The sequence below is a fragment of the Aotus nancymaae genome, unplaced genomic scaffold (genome assembly GCF_030222135.1).
Source record: "Aotus nancymaae isolate 86718 unplaced genomic scaffold, 86718_ANA_hifiasm-v0.15.2.pri h1tg000108l, whole genome shotgun sequence".
Taxonomy (NCBI): domain Eukaryota; kingdom Metazoa; phylum Chordata; class Mammalia; order Primates; family Aotidae; genus Aotus; species Aotus nancymaae.
Window position 1 is genome coordinate 28,750,453 of NW_026988523.1, and position 23,176 is coordinate 28,773,628.

General features: G+C 44.6%; 1 non-coding gene and 2 pseudogenes across 1 annotated transcript; 2 read left to right on the forward strand and 1 right to left on the reverse strand.

Moving 5' to 3' along the window:
- LOC105730620 (myomegalin-like) overlaps positions 1 to 3,669 on the reverse strand; it is a 21,276-nt pseudogene extending 17,607 nt beyond the window's left edge.
- Positions 3,668 to 22,162, forward strand: LOC135272234 (uncharacterized; annotated as a pseudogene).
- TRNAN-GUU (transfer RNA asparagine (anticodon GUU)) lies at positions 16,566 to 16,639 on the forward strand. Its single transcript has one exon. It is a non-coding gene; the product is annotated as a tRNA-Asn (tRNA).
- Positions 22,163 to 23,176: the final 1,014 nt, after the last annotated feature.

Consider the following 23,176-nt stretch of genomic DNA (forward strand, 5'->3'; position numbering starts at 1 on the left):
TAGCAGTGTGAGAATGGACTAATACACATGGGTTTCGATGTAGAGTGTGAGCTCTGTGAATCTAAAGACAGCGCCACCTCTTACCCAACGTACAGCACCCAGTAGTATGTACACACGCAAGTGGTTACCCAGTTAATGTGTAGAACCGTGTAATCCCAGAGCTGGAGTGAACATTTACAGTCATCTACCCCATCTAATGCCTGAGTGTCCTCCCTGCTATGCTGTTCTTCTAAGTAGTTATCTACAGGTCATCTTTCAAACGCTAGTCCTTAGAGTTTCTAGAAAGTGTCAGGGGAAATAAAGACATACACTGAGGAGAAACGGGTTCCAGACCTGTCCGCCCTTCAATCAAATATCTGCTTTTGTGAGTTTTACACATTTGAGTGTCTATGATTTCATTTCAACAAAGGATAAAAAGAAGTTTTGAATACTACAATCTACCCTATGTCTGAAACCCTCTAAGGATAGGCAATGCTGGTCCTGAGCAAATGAATAATTCATTTTCCACACAACAGCTGCTCAATCATCTATCCAATAGCCCTACCAGTTAATACTCCACTTAGGATAACGCTTTTTAAAAAAAGCTTGGAGAAGAAATATTCTATCATGAAGGGCACTTCAGAAAGCTTGAAAATATCTCTTATAGAAAATGTTAGTCCATTAATGACAATTACCACATCTATAAATGGGGACAAATATAATCCTAACAGAAAATTGTTGTTCAGGGTTTTATATGCATTAGAGATGGTTCTAACTACTTGTAATTGTGCATGTAATCTTCATAACCCTCTAAGGTAGATACTGTCCGTATTTTCAATTTATAAATGAGGTAGCCTAGGTAAATGACATGCAGAAAGGCGAAGTAAATTTGACCAAGGACACACAGACAGAAGCCACACTGCCAGTATTCCAACGCAGGCAGCTGTCTCCATTTGATTAATATGCTACAATGGAAAACCCTAGAGACCTAACTACGCCATAGGCTCCTTGTGCCTTAGTCCAGTTCTGTGTCTGCTTGTACATTTCTGCCCTTCTCCTTGCACATTTCTGCCCTTCTCCTTGCACAGATTTGCTCTTTATTCTACCAGCCTGGGCTGCCCCACTTCAAACAGCATTGATTCACTTCCCACAGAGGTACCTCCTTACCGGAGCCTTGCAGCTGCTCTCGGCAACTCAGTCAGTTCCCTCTCCTCAAACTCCAGCTCCTCCTCCAGCACAGACTCTGTAAGATCTTTGTCCCCTTCACACTCTGAGAAAAGACAGGCATGCTGCATCAGTGGGAGGCTGGAAATGCTGCTGTGGGGTCACTGCCTGTAGCACAGGAGGCAGGGTCTGTCTCAAGGATAAAAGTATCCCCAGTACCAGGCGTTACACTGGGCTTTCCATATCTTTATTCCTCAATCTCTCAACTACTCCCCGTTTTAGAGATGAGGAAAGAAAAACCCACAGGCAGATAAAGTAACTTAAGAAGATGATTCAACTGAAATGAGGTAAAGTCAGAATTCACATCCCCTGAGGTCCAACTCCAAATCTTTTTGTTTGTTTGTTTTTCTGAGCTGGAGTCTCACTTTGTTGCCCAGGCTGGAGTGCAGTGGCACGATCTCGGCTCATTGCAACCTATCTCCTGGTTTCAAGCAATTCTTCTGCCTCAGCATCCCAAGTAGCTGAGATTACAGGTGTGCACCACCGCACCCAGCTGATTTTTGTATTTGTAGTAGAGACAGGTTTCACCATGTTGGCCAGGCTGGTCTCAAACTCCTGACCTCAAATGATCTTCCCACCTTGGCCTCCCAAAGTGCTGGGATTACAGGCATGAGCCATTACGCCCAGCCATGACTTCAAATCTTATGGCCAATGTACCAAGACTTACGGCCTCTTAAGTAAAACATGAACATGAAGGCATGAAATAATGACTTCCTGAGTGTCTGGGAAGATACTAAGGAGTGTAGGACTGATGGTTCTCATATTTCAAGACTTTCAATAATCCCAAAATATTTCAAAGATTTAAACATTCTTCTGGATACAGCTGTGTAAAACTGTATATGGAGGAGAAAGATCCAAATGACATATGCCCAAATGCTAACTGGTGGTGTTTTAAAGGGAGAGCCAACACAGCGTTTGTCATGGTTCTGCCGCAGTAGGTTTGTAAGAATTATCGTCAGGTGACCATCACCGCTATCCAAAGAGGTTGTTACTAATCTATTACCAGCACAGATGAGAATACTGAGGCAGGATGACGATCAGTTAGATTTGAACCCCGGACATTTGGCTCTGGGGTATATGCTCTTTAATCATTGCACAATAATACCTTTATACTAAGCTCTTAAGTAATATTTTTCTTCTTCTCTAGCTTGAGGAAATTTTGTCCTACAATGATAATGATAATGAATGAAGTTTAAAAAAAGATGAGTTTTTCCACACACCGAAGCTCATCTTTTCACTTCTTTAACAAGTAGGCTTTTGGCTTTACTTTCTTATGACAGTAAGTCGGACAGCAACTTTTAGCCACCCCACCCCCGCAATGATTTATTTTACAGTAACTGTAGAAATTGGAAAGCAAACTCAATTCCAGTGTTAACCAGAGTCCTCCTCTAAATCCCTGTTCCTCTCAGGCCCTTGTTCCCACATTTCCTTGTCATTACAGCTTCTCCCTTCCCCCACTATTAGTAACGAGTTTGGGATGTTACAGTGGAGTTACAAATGTGAGAGCTGACTGTGGAGGGGAACGGGCCAGCCCCTGCCCTGGCCTGGCCTTCTCCTGGGAACAGCGGTCTGCTGCACTTGGCCTTGTTCTGATTATGGCCATGTGTCTCATAGCTCTGACCCTGGAGGTCCACCTGCAGTTGCTTGCTGTCCGCAAAGCTGATACTCAGGGAGAGACAGAAACGCTGTTACAAAGTCTCTGATTTTCTGGAAATACCCTCAATCTAACCAGAGCATGAGGAATGGCTTATCTGAACTTATATGGGAAGAGAATCTTGATCCAGGCATCAGGACTTTTCTCCACGTCTGCTATTGAATTTCACATCTCCACATACCTGTGACTCATTCACAATAGGCAGTTTTAAGTTCCTTCAAGGCAGATAGGGTACACCATCGCTTCTTTCAGCCCTGGTGCTGCTGGCACAGTGCTTTGCAAATGGGTGCTCTTAAAAAAGTTGAAATTGAATCCTGAGATGTTTTAACCAAGAGTGGTATTACATGTCTGTAGAAGCGGATATGGATTGCTGAGAGGGGAAGACAGTTTCATCCCTAAACCAAGGTTTTAGTCTCTATTCCTCACTACACTCTCCCTGCAAATTTTACACCTCTGTGCTTCAGCTTTTCTGTCCTCAGCAAATTGGGAGTAAAATGCCCACTTCTACCCTTCTGGGAGTGTAGTCAGGATACAATTAATTTTGACAGATAATAAAGGCTGCAGTGTTTCATTACACAGAGGAAAGATGGACGACCATTGATCACTTTGGTGACCGTGCCCCCAGGGGACCTACTGTATTTCTGCAGGTGGTTGGCCAGGGAGTAGGCGGTAGCTTTCGATGTCAGGAATGTCTCTCTGAGGTCTCGGAAGTTCTGCTGGCATTTTTCCAGTTCAGAGCACAAGTACTGATTGGTTTCCAGGATGCTCATTTCTGCCCTTGGACCAAAACAAGTGGTGGGAGATACTGCCATGCTGAAGCTTGTGGAGGAAGTAGAGCCAGAGCCTAGGGAGAAGATACCCAAACAAATAATACATTCAAAACAAATAGGCCGGGCACGGTGACTCACGCCTGTAATCCCAACACTGGGAAGCCGAGGCTGGCAGATCATGAGGTCAAGAGATCAAGACCATCCAGGCCAACATGGTGAAACTCCGTCTCTACTAAAAAATACAAAAAATTCCCCAGGCGTGGTGGTGGCGCCTGTAGTCCCAGCTACTCGGGAGGCTGAGGCAGGAGAATTGCTTGAACCCCGGAGGTTGAGGTTGTGGTGAGCCAAGATCATGCTGCTGCACTCCAGCCTGGCGCCTGATGACACAGTGAGAATCTGTCTAAAAATAAATAAATAAATGAAAAAAAATAAAACAAATGAATGGATTGTGGTAATGGTTGCACTACTTGGGTAAATTACTAAAAATTATTGAACTCTACAATTATAATGGGTAATTTTATAGTATGTAAATTATACCTCAATAAAAATTCTTTACATTAAAAAAAAAAAAGGATTTAAACAGGTCTAAGAAAAGCAGATCTGAGTCATAACTTACTTTTGGGATGAACTTTGTCAGCATCCCACAACTCTGAATATCCTTAGCCACATACACAAGGCACACAAGGTGGCTAAGCTTAGAGTCTAAGGTACTGTCTTTGTTTCAGCCTCTGATAGGAAGGCCAGAGGCAAGACCAAGTGCGTGCTAACGGTCTGGAGTCACAGTAACAGAACTAGAAGGTGGGGGCTTCGTGGAATATTAGGATCTCTGCCTTCCAGGTGCCTAGGCCATGTGGAAACACGAGATCTCTTCTGAAGTCACCACTAATGGAGATCACGCCGTCAGCAGTCATTCTCAGCCTTTGTATGCCCTTGTGACAATACCACAGGCCTCTCTGTTTCTAAAATTTACCCACATTTTCATTGTTTATTATTGCAAATGCATAGAAAACATCAAGGAATACATAGTTCCCCAAGTCCTAGCATTGTCTTGAGGACGGTCATGAAGTCATTTTTTTCCTAATTAAAAATTTACCACTTTTGGTCATGCGCGGTGGCTCACGCCTGTAATCCCAGCACTTCGGGAGGCCGAGGCAGGTGGATCACGAGGTCAGGAGATCGAGACCATCCCGGTCAACATGGTGAAACCCCGTCTCTACTAAAAATACAAAAAATTAGCTGGGCACGGTGGCGCGTGCCTGTAATCACAGCTACTCAGGAGGCTGAGGCAGGAGAATTGCCTGAACCCGGGAAGCAGAGGTTGCGGTGAGCCGAGATCGCACCATTGCACTCCAGCCTGGGTAACAAGCGAAACTCCGTCTCAAAAAAAAAAAAAAAAATTTACCACTTTTAGATAGTCTTGGTATTCCTCTTTTGTTCTCCAGTTTTCCACATCATTTTAATACTATAAGAAAAAAACCCTGAATATTCTGTTCACTGTGTCAATAATTTACTCATAAGGATTTCGAGGCCAGGTGCAGTGGCTCACACCTGTAATCCCAGCACTTTGGGAGACCAAGGTGGGTGGATCACTTGAGCTCAGGAGTTTGAGACCAACCCGGGAAGCATAGCGAAACCCTGCCGCTACAAAAAATTTTTAAAACTTAGCCGGGCAAGTGGTGCACGCCTGTAGTCCCAGCGATTCAGGAGACTGAGGTGAAAGGATCGCGTGAGTCCAGCAGTTTGTGGCTGCAGTGAACCAAGACCATGCCACTGCACTCCAGTATGGATGACAAAGTGAGACCCTGTCTCAAAAAATAAATCAAATAAAAAATAAAAGGATTTTGGTCAACATCTTAATATTCTTATTTCTGCAAACCAATGTTATACTGGCATCTTTTCCCGATTGGGGAAGCATGTTAGTTTTTATTTGTTTTTTTAATAGACAAGTTCTAGCTCTGCTGCTCAAGCTGGCGTGTAATGGTGTGATCACAGCTCACTGCAGCCTCAAACCCCCAGGCTCAAGGGATCCTCCTGCCTCAGCCTCCTGAATTGCCAGGACTACAGGCACATGTCACCACACTCAGCTGTTGTGTGTGTGTGTGTGTAAATGGGGTCTTGCTATGTTGCCCAGGCTGGTCTCAAACGCCTGGGCTCAAGTTATTCTCACACCTTGGCCTCCCAAAGTGTTGGGATCACAGGCGTGAGCACCACCCTGGCCCATGTCGGTTTTTCATTTAATTTGAAGACAAGTTTGATATTCATAACCCTTAACCCCACTCTCCTCTTCCATGTGTGAGTTGCTTTGTATTATAATCTCTATATACATATTTTGTGCTCGTCACTTACGATTTTCATTTTAACTCCACAGGCTCTCTTTCCAATTTGTCACAATCACTGAAAGAATTTGTATACATCTCTTTAAATACATGTAGTAGCCACCTAATTTGGAATGACTTATAAATTGTTACTATTTTATATGCTTGAAGCAGTTTTTATGGAACACTAATGATTTGCATTGACCCAAAGCCATTGGCCTGAGGATGTACTCTCAGACGCAGGGTGGTAGAAATCAAGGTCATGGGTCTGTGGCAGTCGGCGGTGATCCACGACTTTCCTGTGCAGTGGGGCTTAGTGGGATAGAAGCTGAGGTTTTAATGACAGGCACAGATAGGCAGAAGAGAAGCGATGCCCTGACGCACCTCCTCACTTCCTGTGTATCACTTCCTCCCTGGTTTTGTGAACCTGACACTAGGGAGACTCTTATGGAATATCTGTCTTTTCCCTTCAGCTGCCTGACTTTCCTGGGCTACTGGCCTACACATGTGTAACCCTGGTCACCTCCATTTTCATGACAAACTGAAGGAAGGAGGGCCAACAAACTGCACACTCTCCATGCTAACCTGCAACTATGCTGTGTGAGAGTATTAGTGAGATGCCTCAAAAACTATGTGATTTCAATCCTTTTACATTTATTATGATTTATAAGGGCTAGCAGATGGTCTGTCCTATAGAACGTCCCATGTGTACTTGAGAGGAAGTGTATTCTGTTCTTGTTGGGTGGAGTATTCTACAGATGTCTGGTATGTTGTTGTTTAAATTTTTTATTTCCTTATTGATCGTCTGCCTAGTTGCTCTATCCATTGTTGAAAATTGTGGTATAAAAGTCGCCATCTACTATTGTTGAAATGTCTATTTCTCCCTTCAGTTCTTTTTTTAACTAATAACTTAGATTTTTAATAATGGAAACAACTTTGCCATTCTAGAAACAATGTTAGGGGAGAAAAATCTTCCCTACAAAAATAAACCCATCAAAATGATAAATATTGTAACTTTTTACTTCTGCCATTTTAAATGCTCCCCTGCAATACTACCCCTTCGTTTAACATCGTTCCTGTCCCATCACACACTGAAGAGAAAACAGCATGACAGCAAAGCTTAGATAGTTGAACATAACGATTTGTACAATGATTCTTAAAAAATCTTTGGTCTTAGTGGCCTTTTTTCTTCACTTACACATTAAAAATGCTCCTGCAGTAACCAGTGTTTGGGGAAGAACCTCAGTCTTCAAGAACCATGAACTGACAGAATTTCAAGACTAAGTTTCCAAATTGCAATTTGTAGCAGACAGTGAGTGAGGTTCTGGATGAATAGAGATGAGGATGCCTAGTTAGACAGTCTACTCCTAGTTAAAAAAAAAAAAATTCACAGATACCCATCAGCTACTGCTTTAGATTCTAACAGTGTCTTAATCTGAGAAACAAATGCCTCACAAAATGTAAGTTTACTGGGATGAATGAGTAAAAAACCAGGTGGCTGATAAAAATATACTCAAACCCAGGCCATAGTCTGAGTAGTAAAATCGGCATAAAAATCATGAAGGCATTCCCTGAACAGTAAAGGTAAAGTGCTGGATGACAATGTCACTAAAACCTCATCGATGTACTAAAGAGAAGTCACATGCAAAATTAAACAAGATGTGCCACACATATTTTATAGCTGCTAATTGTTTTTTTTTTTTTTTTTTTCAACTTTCCTTAAATGCTTAGGAAGATAAGATTGTCTCAGTAAATTGTGTGGCACAGCATAACAACTTAAGTCTGCCTCCAACAAGATGGGTATTCTCTGAAAAGTAAATCCCATTTGAATTCATGGTCATCTTTAACTTGTCTGTGACTGCTAAGTTGTATTTATGAACTTTCTCTTTTGATTTCTTCTTTGCTGAGGTAACTGGGTTTCCTTCTCTTTTTTTTTTTTTTTTGAGATGGAGTCTCGCTCCGTAGCCAGGTGCCAGGCTGGAGTGCAATGGCGCGATCTCGGCTCACTGCAACCTCCGCCTCCCGGGTTCAAGCAATTCTCCTGCCTCAGCCTCCCGAGTAGCTGGGATTACGGGCACGCGCCAACATGCCCAGCTAATTTTTGTATTTTTAGTAGAGACGGGGTTTCACCATGTTGGCCAGGATGGTCTCGATCTCTTGACCTCGTGATGCGCCCGCCTCGGCCTCCCAAAGTGCTGGGATTACAGGCATGAGCCACCGCGCCCGGCCTGGTTTCCTTCTCTTTCTCAACGTTGCCCTGGGGCGCTCTCCGGAAGCAGCAGGTCCTGGCGGTGAAGAAGTCCTCCGCGTCCTCCTCCAGGCCGCTGTAGCCGCTGCTCAAGCTGCCGGTCCCATCGTGCGCGGGCGGCTTCCCGGGGGCGCAGGCGGCCGGCCAGGCACCGGGCAGGGGGTGCCGCAAGCGCCCCGCGAGGTTCCCGCGGTTTCCGGCGTCCTGCTGCAGCTGCGGCCGCCGCTCAGCCCTCTCCCTTCAATTCTACCAGCGTTTGCTTCCCGTGTTTTGAGGCTCCCGTGTTTAGATGCATATGTGTTTATAATTGTACTTTCTTCCTGATAGATTAACCCTGTTTTCATTACAAAACACCCCTCATTGTCTTTGGTAACTTGTGTTAAAGTCCCTTGTTTAGGCCGCGCGTGGTAGCTCACACCTGTAATCCCAGCACTTTGGGAGGCCGAGGCAGCGGATCACCTGAGGTCAGGAGTTCAGCCTGACCAACATGGAGAAACCTCGTCTCTACTAAAAATACAAAACCAGCTGGGCGTGGTGGTGCATGCCTGTAACCCCTGCTACTCGGGAGGCTGAGGCAAGAGAATCGCTTTAACTGGGAGGCGGAGGTTGCGATGAGCCGAGATCATGCCATTGCACTCCAGCCTGGGCAAGAGCAAAACTCCATTTAAAAAAACAAACAAACAAAAAAACTCTCTTGTTTATTTTGTTGAATATTAGCACAGTTGTTACTGAAACACCAGGGGTTTAAGTCTTGCTGCTCACTGCACAGAAATCCAGTCACTGAGACACGTAGTTCTGGCAGGAAAGAAGGCTTTCCTCAGGTTCTGCAGCTGAGGAGGTGGAGATCGGTCTCAAATCCAGCTCCCTGACCAGCTCAAATGTGGAGTTTAGAGAGCAGGGAAGAAATAATGCAACTACATGCAGGAAATGTAACTACATGCAGGGAGAGGTAAGAAGGAGGAATTGGTCAACAGGAAGCAGGTGGTCGCTTAGGCAATTAGGATGGGATGAGGGGTCTCACATCTCATTGTCCAGAGGGGGTACTCTGGTAAATTTCAGTTCTTTGATACTCTCTAGAAGACCCATAGTTGGTTTCCTGAGACAGGAACTCAGGTAATACAAATGTAACTTTCTCAAATTTCAAGACTGGGAAGGTCAATTTCTATGTTTATTCAAAAGAAACCATAAACATCAGTTCTATGGGACAATTGGGTTGGTTTCAAAGTCACTGCAGCTTTCCTATGGTTGCTAATTCCATGATTATGTTACATTGTATGGCAAAGGGATTTTGCAGATATAATTAAATTAACCTTAAAATAGGGAGATTATCCAGGCTGGCTAATCTAATCACATGGGCCTTTAAAGTCTGGGTCTAGAGGTCAGAGGTCAGTGAACTAGGAAGTCAGAGATCCAAAACATGTTAGTGATTGGAGGAGGAAGAAATTCTTCCTTGCTGACTTTGAAGATGGTGAGAGTCACAGTCAAATAAAATCCTCAGTTCAGCAATTTCATAATTAGTGCTACGTGCAGATATGAGCTAACAATATTTTTAAATGCATTTACCATATGTGGTAAACAGATTCACTTTGTCTCTGCCTAGTCTTCTCTTTGTCCCTGCGTGCTATTATGTCTGTCTAGATTGGCGGATACAACCACGAGGGCTTTGTGCAGCTTTCTCTCCTCTCCTGGAATGCTATGGCTCTCTAGAGCCAGATAGCACTGCTGAAGGTGGCGGATACAGGCAACTGATTGTATTAGAAGCCACAGGCCCTAATTCATCAAGGCTCTAACCTTCGCCTACCCCAAAGTTCTAAGAGCCCTCCTTATAGCTTCCTATCAGTTTTATACAGATTATTACCCACAAACCTTGCTCTTCCTTGAGCCCTAAGGCCAGGGCTTCTAATATCTTCACCACTTTTGAGGTATCTAGTAAGTCTTCCTTCTGAAGTTCCAGTTACTGCATCCCCACTGCATAGCGACAAGTTACCAGAGGACCAGCCCAAAGCCTCACATGCAAATCAGGGCTAAACAGTGACTGGATGGTATTTTGTCTAGATCAGCCATGGATATTGGCAAATGTGACAAGGATATTATTTCTAAATTTCCACACTACAGAAACATACTAGAACTTACTTCCCATGTTAAAAGACAACCTGGAGGAGTGGTTGTCACATCTCAGGCCAAGCATTAATCCCTCCAGGATTACAAGCTGGCTCCAAAAGTTGCCAACCTATTGCTGAGACAAATTCTTTTTTTTTTTTTTTTGAGACGGAGTTTTTTTGCTCTTGTTACCCAGGCTGGAGTGCAATGGCGCGATCTCGGCTCACCGCAACCTCCGCCTCCTGGGTTCAGGCAATTCTCCTGCCTCAGCCTCCTGAGTAGCTGGGATTACAGGCACACGTCACCATGCCCGGCTAATTTTTTGTATTTTTAGTAGAGACGGGGTTTCACCATGTTGACCAGGATGGCCTCGATCTCTTGACCTCGTGATCCACCTGCCTTGGCCTCCCAAAGTGCTGGGATTACAGGCTTGAGCCACCGCGCCCAGCCGACAAATTCTTTAATCTCTGTCATACCTAAACTATTGCCAGTTCCCCACAATTTGCACCTGGCTGCTATACCTCTAGGAAGACTAAATTACCTATGAGTCAGAGTCTGACATAAGCCTTCTAAATCAATTCACATCTGTCTCACATACTTTTTGGGTTACAAGTGATAACCATGAAGGGATTCTGAGTGGAGGTGCCCTGACCTTTGACAAATCTCCAATCGGTGCTTGGTACCAGCTTGAGCTACCTTTATTGCTCAAACCAATAGGACAATTTGCTGAGGCCTCAGAGATCCCCGCCTCCAGAGAATCCTGATTTCCCAAAATTTGGTTGAAATCTAAGGTTTATTTTGCTGTACAACTCATTTTCTGGAGTTTTACCTGCTGCCAACAATGAAGCAAGTTTTCCTGCTTCCATGATGGTGGAGAGCAGGCAGTTCCTTTCTGGCGTTTCAGCTCACTTCTTTTTTTATTTTTTGCCTGCACCCTCCTCAGCTCACTTCTAACAGGGAAGGAGAGTTTGAGTTTTTTCCTGCTTCTGGGATGGTACAGAGCAGTCTGCAGCCTGGTCCCCATTCCTAGGTAAATAACCGAATCTGTGTTTTGTCTTGGAAATTCTCCTGAATGACTCAAGTTAAGATTAGAAACCAACTGATCATAATTTCCCCTTCCCACTAGAGCGCTCAGCAGTCATATGAATTGTGCGATCGTTGATTTTCTTAACTTTCTGGTCTGGTTTTTGTTTCCTTCTTCTTTTCCATTGGGTTTGACCAGTTCTATCTGACTTGATCAAATCCAAAAAAATGTTCCAAATTATGGGGAACAAGGCCTCTAAATCGGATAATTCCGTGAAAAAAAAATTAATTAAAAATAAAAATTCCACAGCTAAAGTGTAGAAACTGGGTGGTTTAAAAAAAGATTAAAAAATAATAAAATTAAAATTAAAAAAAGAGGGAGAGCTGGGGGAAAAAAAGCAGCCATCAAGAAAATAAAGGTTTTGACTACTTCAGGGTCTTTATTTATATCACAGGGCCACTTTTGTGAGCCAGACCAAACTAACAGAGTGATGGCTGCCACCTCGTGCCCCAGGCTGCAGTTCAGTAGCTCAGGTTCTGCCCCGCTTTTCACCATGACAACCTGGGTTTGGTTCCTAAATCAATTTCTTTCCAACTGATATTTGGGTTGCTTTTGAAATATCAGCTGTTTGTCCCAGCTGAAGTACAGTAATGGAGGCTAAAAGGATTTTTAATATGTATATTTCAATATATGTATATGTATATTAAAAATATATAATATGCACACATATTTATAAATGTTAATATATGTTAAAATATATATTTATTTAAAAGTCATTAATACTTTTTTGTCTTCTTGGACCTTGTTGTTTGAGAAAAAGTCCTTTTTCTTCTCAGCTGACTGGATTCTGTTTTCTCCGTTTACTTCTGTCTGTCTCTCCTTTCCCTGGCCACCCTCTGCTGCATGAGGGACCTGAAATAGTTCCTAACAGCCTGGGATTTCTTAATGAAAATGGCGGGATTGCCAGACTTTTTTTTGGTAGAAACCTCTGTTTTTTCTTTTCTTTTTTTTTTTTTTTTTTTTTTTTGAGGCGGAGTTTCGCTCGTTACCCAGGCTGGAGTGCAATGGCGCGATCTCGGCTCACCGCAACCTCCGCCTCCTGGGTTCAGGCAATTCTCCTGCCTCAGCCTCCTGAGTAGTTGGGATTACAGGCACGCGTCACCATGCCCAGCTAATTTTTTGTATTAGTAGAGATGGGGTTTCACCATGTTGACCAGGATGGTCTCGATCTCTTGACCTCGTGATCCGCCCGCCTCAGCCTCCCAAAGTGCTGGGATTACAGGCTTGAGCCACCGCGCCCGGCATTTTTTTTTTTTTTTTTTTTTTTGAGATGGAGTTTCGCTCTTGTTACCCAGGCCTGGAGTGCAATGGCGCGATCTTGGCTCACCGCAACCTCCGCCTCCTGGGTTCAGGCAATTCTCCTGCCTCAGCCTCCTGAGTAGTTGGGATTACAGGCACGCGTCACCATGCCCAGCTAATTTTTTGTATTAGTAGAGATGGGGTTTCACCATGTTGACCAGGATGGTCTCGATCTCTTGACCTCGTGATCCGCCCGCCTCAGCCTCCCAAAGTGCTGGGATTACAGGCTTGAGCCACCGCGCCCGGCATTTTTTTTTTTTTTTTTTTTTTTTTTTTTTTTTTTGAGATGGAGTTTCGCTCTTGTTACCCAGGCCTGGAGTGCAATGGCGCGATCTTGGCTCACCGCAACCTCCGCCTCCTGGGTTCAGGCAATTCTCCTGCCTCAGCCTCCTGAGTAGCTGGGATTACAGGCACGCACCACCATGCCCAGCTAATTTTTTGTATTTTCAGTAGAGACGGGGTTTCACCATGTTGACCAGGATGGTTTCGATCTCTTGACCTCGTGATCCACCCGCCTCGGCCTCCCAAAGTGCTGGGATTACAGGCGTGAGCCACCGCGCCCAGCCGAAACCTCTGTTTTTTCTTATGGAATCCCAAGAGTGTAAACAGAAAAGTTCCTCTCAGATCTTAAAGTGCTTGCTTTTGTACTGTGCTACCGATTTTTTTCTTTTTTTACTAAGTATTGACTAAAATAGTTATTACAACAGAGGATACTCCTGGGGTGTTTAAGATAAGAAAGGGTGCCTTTGTAACAAAATGCACTATAAAATAATTATGTGGCCTAGCCCAGGGTAATTCTATCTTTTGAAGATTTAGGATTCAGTGTGAGCTCTGCTGAGAGCTCAGGTCCAATTAAAAGATAGAGACGAAATTGAGAACTATCTAAATATAATTGGCCTACTTATGCAATCCTAGGATAGATTTCTGTAATGTTATGTTTGATTTGGCATCCATTTTTAATCTCCCTCTAGTACACCAGACTCTTTCTCACTATACTTTGATATCTAAATTTTGCTATGTGATGTTTCACCTAAGAGTTGTTCCTTTAATATATAAACTAGGACTCTCTAGCTGACAAATTCCTAGAGCAATGAAACAGGTGATCAAAAAATTGGAAGTCTAAAACAGGAGGAAAAAGAAGAGTTCTTCTGAATGTATAAGATCTACTCCTGTCAGCACGTCTAATACATTATATAATTATGTGTCGTATATATGTTTCACTACTAAAAATATATTTTAAAAACTCGATTTAATTGACTTAAAGGGAAAAAAAGCACTTAAATGAAATACACCATCAGAAAAAATAGACTTGAAGACAAATGCTTTTACAAGTTCATGTGACCTAAGTAAATCTTTAGTAAATAAACTGGTTTTAAAATTATTGGTAAAACAGAATTAGAAATGGCTTCAGAATTGATAACATACCTTTTCATTTAAATTTACTGGTCAAGTGGTTTTATATTTATCTCTGCTATGTAGTATAAGGTGTCAAAATTTGAAATGAGGGTTATAAGGTTATGAATGTGGCCCAAAAAAGAGAATTATCTTTGTTTGTGTAATTTTTGATAAATAAGGCAATTAATATTGTTTGTTTAATGAAAATAGCTAAGTCTTGAGTTATTGGCCAAAACAAACAAACAACCATTTATCTAATCTTAAGGGTTTTTTTTTTTTTTTTTTTGGTTTGGTTTAGTTTTGTATTGTAAAGGCAGAGTTTTGAAGGGGTGATCTTGAATTCCTGGGCTCAACAGATCCACCCACCTCAGCCTCTCAAAATTCTGGCATTATGAGGTATGAGTCACCATGCCCAGAGTAACCTTAAGGTTCTTACTTAGGAAAATCTGAAATTCACAGATAATGAAAATGTTTAATAGGGAAATAACTTTAAATGATAACTATCAGCTGGGCGTGGTGGCTCACACCTGTAATCCCAGCACTTTGGGAGGTTGAGGCGGGCAGATCATGAGGTCAGGAGTTCAAGACCAGCCTGGCCAACATGGTGAAACCAGTTCTCTACTAAATACACAAAAATTGGTCAGGCATGGTGGTGGGCACCTGTAATCTCAGCTACTCGGAGGCTGAGGAAGGAGAATCGCTTGAACCCAGGAGGTGGAGGTTGCAGTGAGCCAGGACCGCACTGTTGCACTCCAGCCTGGGGGACAGAGTGAGACTCTGATTCCAGAAAAAAAAAAAAGAAAACATACGAAGGTAAAATAATTCAGCAACCCTCGCTGCAAGAAATCTTAAGAGTCCTCCAGGTGGAAGCAAAAGGATACCAGATAAAAATGTGGACCTACACAAAGAAGTGAATATTGGAAATGGCTTTTAGAAAGCACATACTACACGTTTTCTTATTTAAATTAGATTAGATCAGATTAGATTAAATTAGATTAAATTAAATTAGAATTTAAATATTTCTAAAAATATTTGACTTAATAAAATTAATAATCATGAATTACAAACTTATAACGGGTGAAATAAAAATACTCGATAACACTAAGATAAAGGCCAGAAAGGGAGGTGTCATGTCACTTGAAAGCTGACTGTGGTGAATTAAAGATGTGTCCCAGAAACCCTAAAGCAGTCGCTGAAATAAGGAGTTATAGCTAATAAAGCAACAAAGAAAAAAAATGGAATGAAATAAAAACCATGTGATCACTGTGCTGGAACAACTGCTCTCCAGGCCTTTCCCTATAGAAGCACACAGTGGCCAGTGAGAAGTGAACAGAATGATGACTGCAGCATTGTTTGTAATTATAAAGATATAAGAAAAGGGTTTTATTTATTTAACAAACAGTGGAACAAACAAACAATGGAAGCAAGTCCTTTGCCAAAAGGAACGCTGAGGGTCATGAGACGCTACTCCTCCAAAGATTTCGGGGTTCCCAGACGCCTAGTTCTTCTGGAAGATCTTATTTTTGAGGAGCAATAGGTCCTAGCCTTTGGGGGTGCTTTCAGGTTCTCTCTCCATTTCCTCGTTCTGCTACAGTGAAAACAAAACAAAAGAAAACCAAAATACCCCCAAAACCAAAAAACCAATTCTCACTTCCAGAAGGTCCCGCCTGTGCCTCCGCGGGAGCCTTTCAGGAGATCTGGATGTCTGGCCCACCGCTCCCCGGCTTCTGTTTCTGCTTTTGCTTTTCCCTTCCCGGCTCCCGCCCTCCCGCCAGGACCCACCGCCGTCCAGCTGCGCCCCGGCCCCACCGCGCGGTAGATGCACTGGAGACCCTGCCCGTTGCCGCCCGCGGGGTACCGAGGAATCAACGTCAATAAACCCTTTGTGAAAATAACTTCCCCGTGGAAAAAGCCCCCCGATTTCCATTCTCAGGGCTCTTCAGAGGACTAAAAGCTAAAGGCGAGGATGCATTCATTCGACAAGTCCTAGTCGTGCGCCCTGCTGAGCGCCAGCCCCTGCTCCCCGCCAGGGGACCCGCGAGCGACCCTCACCCCATCCCTGCCCTGGTGGAGCCCCCGTGCGGGACACAGGGTCCGAAGACGGCAGCAGAAGCTCCACAGCGGCCCCGATAGCGACTGGGCAGGGTGAGCAGAGGCTCCCTCACTGGGTGAAGGCGGCGCAAAGAACGGGAAGAGCCATCCCGGGAGCCCGCCGTGCGCTCAGCTTCCCTTGGGCCCCTAGGGGGCTCAGGCAGGGTCGGACCAGGGAGATTCCGGGGGCTTCTGAAACAGGCGAGGGGCGGGGTGGGCGAAGGCCATTCATCTGTCCTCGCTCCGGAATCTCCCAGCGCGCGGGTGTCCAGCGTGACCGCTCCGGTCTCTCCGGTTTTCCAAGGCCTTGCTCAGTCGTCCTGCCGGCGGGCTGTGACGATGGACTAGACGGAGGAAGTTTAGTGAGTGCACCCTACCTGTGGTGCCCAGTAGGGACGCAGCACCTGTCTCTGTGGCGCAATCGGTTAGCGCGTTCGGCTGTTAACCGAAAGGTTGGTGGTTCGAGCCCACCCAGGGACGCTAGTTTGGACATTTTAAAGCATTCACGAATTGTCAATCACTAGATAAGTGGTGTAGATTTTATCTTCCCGAAGTCCTAAGCCACTAATTTATGACTGATCCGAGTCAAAGCGCAGCCCACCTCCCCGACCAGATTCTTAACCAGATGTCTTCTGAAGTGCCTGGTTTACACCTGTAAAACTCAGGAATCCTGAAACAGAGAGCTAGGAACACACTTCTGGTGTGATAAAATTCTAATTCAGTCCGTTATTCGCTTAAACAAGTAATTTATGTGCCTCTAGTTTTTCTTTTTTTAACAATAGGAGGCCAGTAGTATCCCCAGGATGTGCCTGGATTTGATATTTCTGTAGTGTAGAGAATGGATGCACCAATGAGGTTTGTATGCCTCGAATCTGAGTACATTCTGCAAATGTATATTTCACGGGAGCAGTACCAGATAATATTACAATATGAATATCTATAAAAGGAAAAATGTGCAGATGTGCAATTGAGCTTCGTGCCTCTCCATGGGACCCATGTTCACATTGATAAAGCAATCGCTCTATCAATTATAGGTGCCTGTAATCCCAGCTACTCGGGAGGCTGAAGAAGAATTGTTTCAACCTGGGAGATGGAGGCTGCAGTGAGCCGAGACTGCACCACTACACTCCAGCCTGGGCAACAGAGCGAGACTCCATCTCAAAAAAAAAAAAAAGTTTTTGAGATGAGGTTGGTTTCAGTTTTAGGATGGCAAAGAACTCTGCAGTCACCACTCTTGTACACCTGGCTGTGGTCATTGTGGTCGTGTCTTCCCCGCAGACATTTCTATAGTGTAGGGAACTGGATGCGCCATTGCTGCATTACAGTGTTTATATCATGCTTCTAATCTGAGGACACTCTGAGAACGTATCTTTCACGGGAGCAGTACCAAATAATATTCCAATATGAATATTTATAACAGGAAAAATGTGCAGATGTGCAATTAAGCTGCGTGCCTCTCCATGGGACCCATGTTCATAAAACGGTGGCATGAGGAATCATCTGAGAGTGGCGTTTGTGGCCTTCTGACGTCAAAAGCTGAAGCAGAGGACATGAAAACCCTCGCTGTACATCCTCTGTAGGCTGGCCGGATTCATTCCTAGGTCGGTGGTCACTTATCAGAAGGGAATGCCGGTTGCTTGTTTTATCAAAACCACAAAAGGGAGGGAAAGCCTCAGGCCGTTAGTTGGTAACAGTGGCGAAGCAGGTCTTTCCAAAGGGCTGGTTTGTTAACGCTGAGGAAAAACAAGCCTAATTGTTACCAGATTGTGCCATGCAGTTCCAGGTTCCTGGTGTCCCAAACCAAGAACTGCACATGGCACACACAAAGCAGCAAAGCAAAGTTTATTAAGCACAGCAACACTCTCAGAGAGGGGAGAGCAGCCTGACCTCCGGGAGATGACATCAGTATTAGTTTGGTGTATACACTGGGTCTTTTTCTGTGTGTTTTTTTCCTTCTCTTCACCAGAACGGCTAATCTTTAGGCAGTGTTTGCCTTTCGCTTGATAGGGAGATTGCTTAGTCACTTCGGCCCTTGTGCGCTTGCACGTTGCCTCCATCCCATAATTTTAAGTACATGCATGTATGCAGCCCATATGTATGGGCTTTAATGAGCTGATTATCCTATGGGGTCATGTTAAGGATACCTTTTCTCTCTAATGTACACGCCTAGCTCTGAGGAGCTGTCCCTTTACTGATTTGGATCTTGCCAGCCATGGGGTCTTTGCTATTTTTTTTTTTTTTTTTTTTTTTTTTTTGAGACAGAGTCTTGCTCTGTCACCCCGTCTGGAGCACAGTGATGCTCTCTTGGCTCATGGCAACTTCGGCCTCCCAGGTTCAAACAATTCTCCTGTCTCAGCTTCCTGAGTAGCTGGGAGTATCGGCACGTACCACTATACCCAGCTAATTTTTTCTGTGTTTTTAGTAGACATGAGATTTCACCATGTTGGCCAGGCTGGTCTTGAACTCCTGACCTCAGGGGATTCACCTACCTCTATTTCCCAAAGTGCTGGGATTACAGGTGTGAGCCGCTGCGCCCGGCCTTGCTTTTTAAATCTTTTAGTTTTGGCTGCTCGACTTCTGCCTCTCATGCTGCTTCTTGCCCACATGCCCCTTCACCTTGCTTGTTTCTGCTTTTACTCATTCTGCCTTTTATTCGACCTCCAATTCCCTCTGCTGTTCTCCTGCCTCATAATGGCAGTTAGTGAGGGAGGGGTTTTAAGGGAGCATGTGCGCTGTGCAACCTCCGATCCTGTCATAGCCAGAAAATCAGTTTTCAAGGTTTCTCTGCGGTCCTGTCAGCCAAGAGGGAGTCCAGTTGTAGGGCTTAAAGCTTATTTTTATTTCTCAATCCTGACATGAGAAGGATGGATTAATGCAGATTCTCTGCAGGTGTAAATTTCTCCTACAAAAGAATTTTCGCTGGTAGCAGTCGCTCACGCCTGTCATCCCATCACTTTGGGAGGCCGAGGTGGGCGGATCACCTGTGGTCGGGAGTTTCAGACTAGCCTGACCAACATGGTGAAACCCCGTCTCTACTAAAAATACAAAATTAGCTGGGCATGGTGGCACATGCCTGTAATCCCAGCTACTCAGGAGGCTGAGGCAGGAGAATCACTTGAACCCGGGAGGCGGAGGTTGCAGTGAGCCGAGATGGCACCATTGCACTCCAGCCCGGACAACAAGAGCAAAACTCTGTCTCACACACACACACACACACACAGATAGCTTTACAGGGTTATTTCTGTTTGCTGGCTCTCTGACAGCTACTTTGAAATATGCCAAAGAAATATATTCTGGGGTAAAATATTTTTATTTTCTTCATCTATTTACAGCCTCACCATGCTGGCAGCCCCCGATCCCAGCAGACCTGAAACCTTTGTTTTTAAAAAGCTTTCCCATTCTTCTGGTTGCCTTCAAGTCTCTGCCAAAACACAGGTAACAGAGGCTGACTCCTTGCAACAGCAAGCTCAGAATATGTAGCCTTTGCTTTTATTTTTTTTCCTTTGTGTTGGTCTTCGTTCATTTGCAGAAGCTTCGGTGCAGAGCTGACGAGGACACCATCTTTGACCAGCCCTCAGTCAGTTTCCTCTGAGCCCTTTTCTCTGTTAGTTCCTGGCCTGCCAAGTCCAGTTTTAGAAAAGAATCCTGTTGAGCTGAGTTTAGCAAGAGTCTTCCCCACCACCTTTGATAGCTAATCAAGTTCCTCTTAGTAATTTTCCATCCACTGACTTTAATATCTTGCTGGTTGGTTATAAAGCTTCATCTTTTCTTGCTTCTTTTTTTTTTTCTCATTAAACTTTTTTAATGGGTCTCGAAATTCTGTGACAAATTGTTGGTCAAGTTGTTTCATTAAAAAGTACTGATTTTAAAAACCAATGACTTAAAACTGCCACACGCAAAAAAGCAAACCAAAGTGGTCCACAAAACATTCTCCTTTCCTTCTGAAGGTGTTACGACGCATTGCTATCACTGACCAGTCTTTTACTACTAAACTTAAATGGCCAATTGAAAGAGAGTTGAGCTCAGTTCTCTGCTGGTCTCTCTTGCCTACTGTAGTACCTACATTAAAATCTGCCTCAGGTTTTTAACAAGCGTCCAGTGTAGTCCCTCTGAAACTACTTTGCAAAATTATGACAATAAGAGAAATCTGACATGGCTGACTCCATCTTGGTTCTAGCCTCGCAGGCTAGCTGCCTTCACTCATTCCTGTGCAATTGCTCCCAAGCTATTTTTGGAAAAATTTGAGTTTATAGTTGAAATCAGGCGTCCCCAACCCCTAGGGCCACAGACAGGTACTAGTCCCTGGGACTGTTAGGAACCCAGCCGAACAGCAGGCGGTGAGCTGCAGGCTTTCAAGCGTTACTACCTGAACTCTGCCTCTTGTCAGATCAGCATCGGCATCAGATTCTTATAGGAGCTCGAACCCTATTGAGAGCTGTGCATGTGAGGGATCTAGGTTCCATGCTCCTTATGAGACTCTGACTAATCCCGTGACCACCCTGTGCTATTCCTGTCTCATCTAACTAATGCCTGATGACCTGAAGTGGACAGTTTCATCCGGAAATCATACCCCTGCCCCTTGCCTAGAAAAATTGTCTTCCATGAAACCAGTCCCTGATGGCAAAAAGGTTAGGAATGGCCAAAAGATTGGTTTAAATGATAACTTCCCCAAAATGAAATTACCCCTGTGAAATTAATGAAAGGCCACCAAGTTAGGAGGATGAAAGGGGCCTGAATTCTACTAAGATGTATGCCTCGTTAGATCATTCCTAGCCATTATTCCAGAGGTCACAAGATTTGCAGCTTCCCCAGTTACTGATGGGAAGAACATCACTGTTGTAGAAGCTAAGATTGGCCTCTTGAGATATCTTTTCAGGCTTTTGCATTTCTGACTACCAGATGTCACCATTTGGCCTGAAAATCAACCAGTCCCTCAGGCCCCACCCAGAAGCTGACTCAGTGCAAGAGGGCCATTTTCCACACCCCTGAGATTTCATCCCTAACAGTCAGCACCACCCAAACCCTAGCCCCCTCCCCACCAAACTATTTTTGAAAGACCCCTTACCTCCGAGCCTTCAGTAAGATTGATTTGAGTAGTAACTCTCCCTCCCACATGTCATGGCTGGCCTGTGTCAGTTAAACTCTTTACTGCAATCCATGGTCTCCATGAACTGATTTTGTTTGTATGGTGGGCAGGAAGAACCCCTTCAGGTGGTCATATCTGCAGGATGGTGCCAGTTCTTTCTGCAAAGCCTGGTCAGATACCCAGAGAATATTTCTCCGCTACCGCCTGGACAGTGCATCTCCCTGTCGGTATCCAGGGAATGGGGCCTGGATCAAGTATTTAGTATTCGGCCGTTGCTACACTGTCACCTAATCCCTCATTTTCAACATTTTGCCACGCCTTCCAGCGGCCTAACTGGCCACCATGCCACGGAATCTGTGCGTTATGGTCTCCCAAGAGCTCACCACTCGACGTTTTGTGATTTGAGCAATGGAATAGAATCTGATACTGGTGGGCCGGGGGAGGTCCCCGAACACTGGTGGGATCTCGACCCCAGCTGTGGTGTCCAGGCTCTTGACACCATCTCAAGAAGGAAGTCAAAGATGAGTCAGTAAATAGTTAGAGAAGAGATTTATTGCAAAGCAAAAAGTACACACTCAAGAAAGGGGAGTTTGGGCAAACCCAGGAGAGAGAACAATGGGGTCTGCGGTTTCATCTTGATGTTTTCTTCAAACAAGGAGTGGAATATTCATGAAAATTCCTGGGTAAAGGTGGAGATTTCTTGGCTGTGATGCCACCCATTTTTAAATGAAATATTGGTGGTCTCAGAACTGTCCTGGCACTGGTGGGTGTGTGATTTCGTATGTTAATGAGCATATAGTGAGGTCCTAGGTGAAACCCACGTCAAATCCAGCACCACATTGGGTCCAGTCAGTCTCAGCCAGCTTGTCTACACCCTGGTTTTTCAACGTCTTCGCCCATAGCCTCGAGTCACGTAAATCTGCTGCCTAGAATTTGTTGTCCTGTGACCACTCTGTACTATTCCTGTCTCAAATCTACTTGTAAATATTCAAACGGTCTTTGACTTGGGCATTCCAGCTTTGCTTACTTCACAGCGTTTCCTGCGTTATAATCCAATACGGGGAAAGAAGATCCAGGCGTTTGTTAAACACGTCACACAAGATGTATCCCAGGTGTTTGTGTCAAATGTGAATTACTTTGTTTTTGTCTTTGCAGAATATAAAATACGAACATGAGGTCAGCACTGAGGTCTGGAGAAGGCTGTGCAGGAGATGACGTTGTCCGGCGCCACGCGTGAGAGTGTCCAATCGTCTCTTCTCGGGCAGCATATATTTCTACAATACTGAATTTGGAGGAAAAAAAACCTACAAGATTCATGAAACTGGACAACTGTTTTTACAACATTACGAGCGATAAAACCGTTATCGCTGGTTTGTATTCCTGGGAGGACCGCAGCATTCCACCAAGACAGGTGAGACTGCGGTTCTGACCTGGACGGCTGCTGTGCAGGCATCGGAGCCGTCTAGCTTCATAAATATGGTTTCTCTCGGATACTGAACGGCTTCCAATTTCAAGGGGAATGCTACATCACAAGGATAAGGATGTGAAAAGAACCAGTTTCCTTTGTAACCCTCAACGTTCTAGTCTGCGAATTAAAAAACATTATTTGAAGAATGGGGCTCGGCAACATAGAATAAGGACACGCCTCTTTGGGAGCGAACAGACCCGGGGAGGGAGGGAAGGGAGAGGCCAACGTCACTTCCCCACCAGCTCTGACAGCGGGTTGGTGGCTGAGTGGTGGAGGAGCAGAGGGGACTGGGAAGGCGCTGTCGGTGACATCACGGAGAGGGCGACTTCTATGTAGATGAGGTGGCACAGGGGCTGCTGCTTGGCCACCTGCTGCTTCGCCAGGAAGGCTTTTCTGTTTTGTGGGAGCGAGTCCAGGACAGCTAGTCGGACCCAAGAGTCCCAGCTGTGTGTCAGGGCTAGGA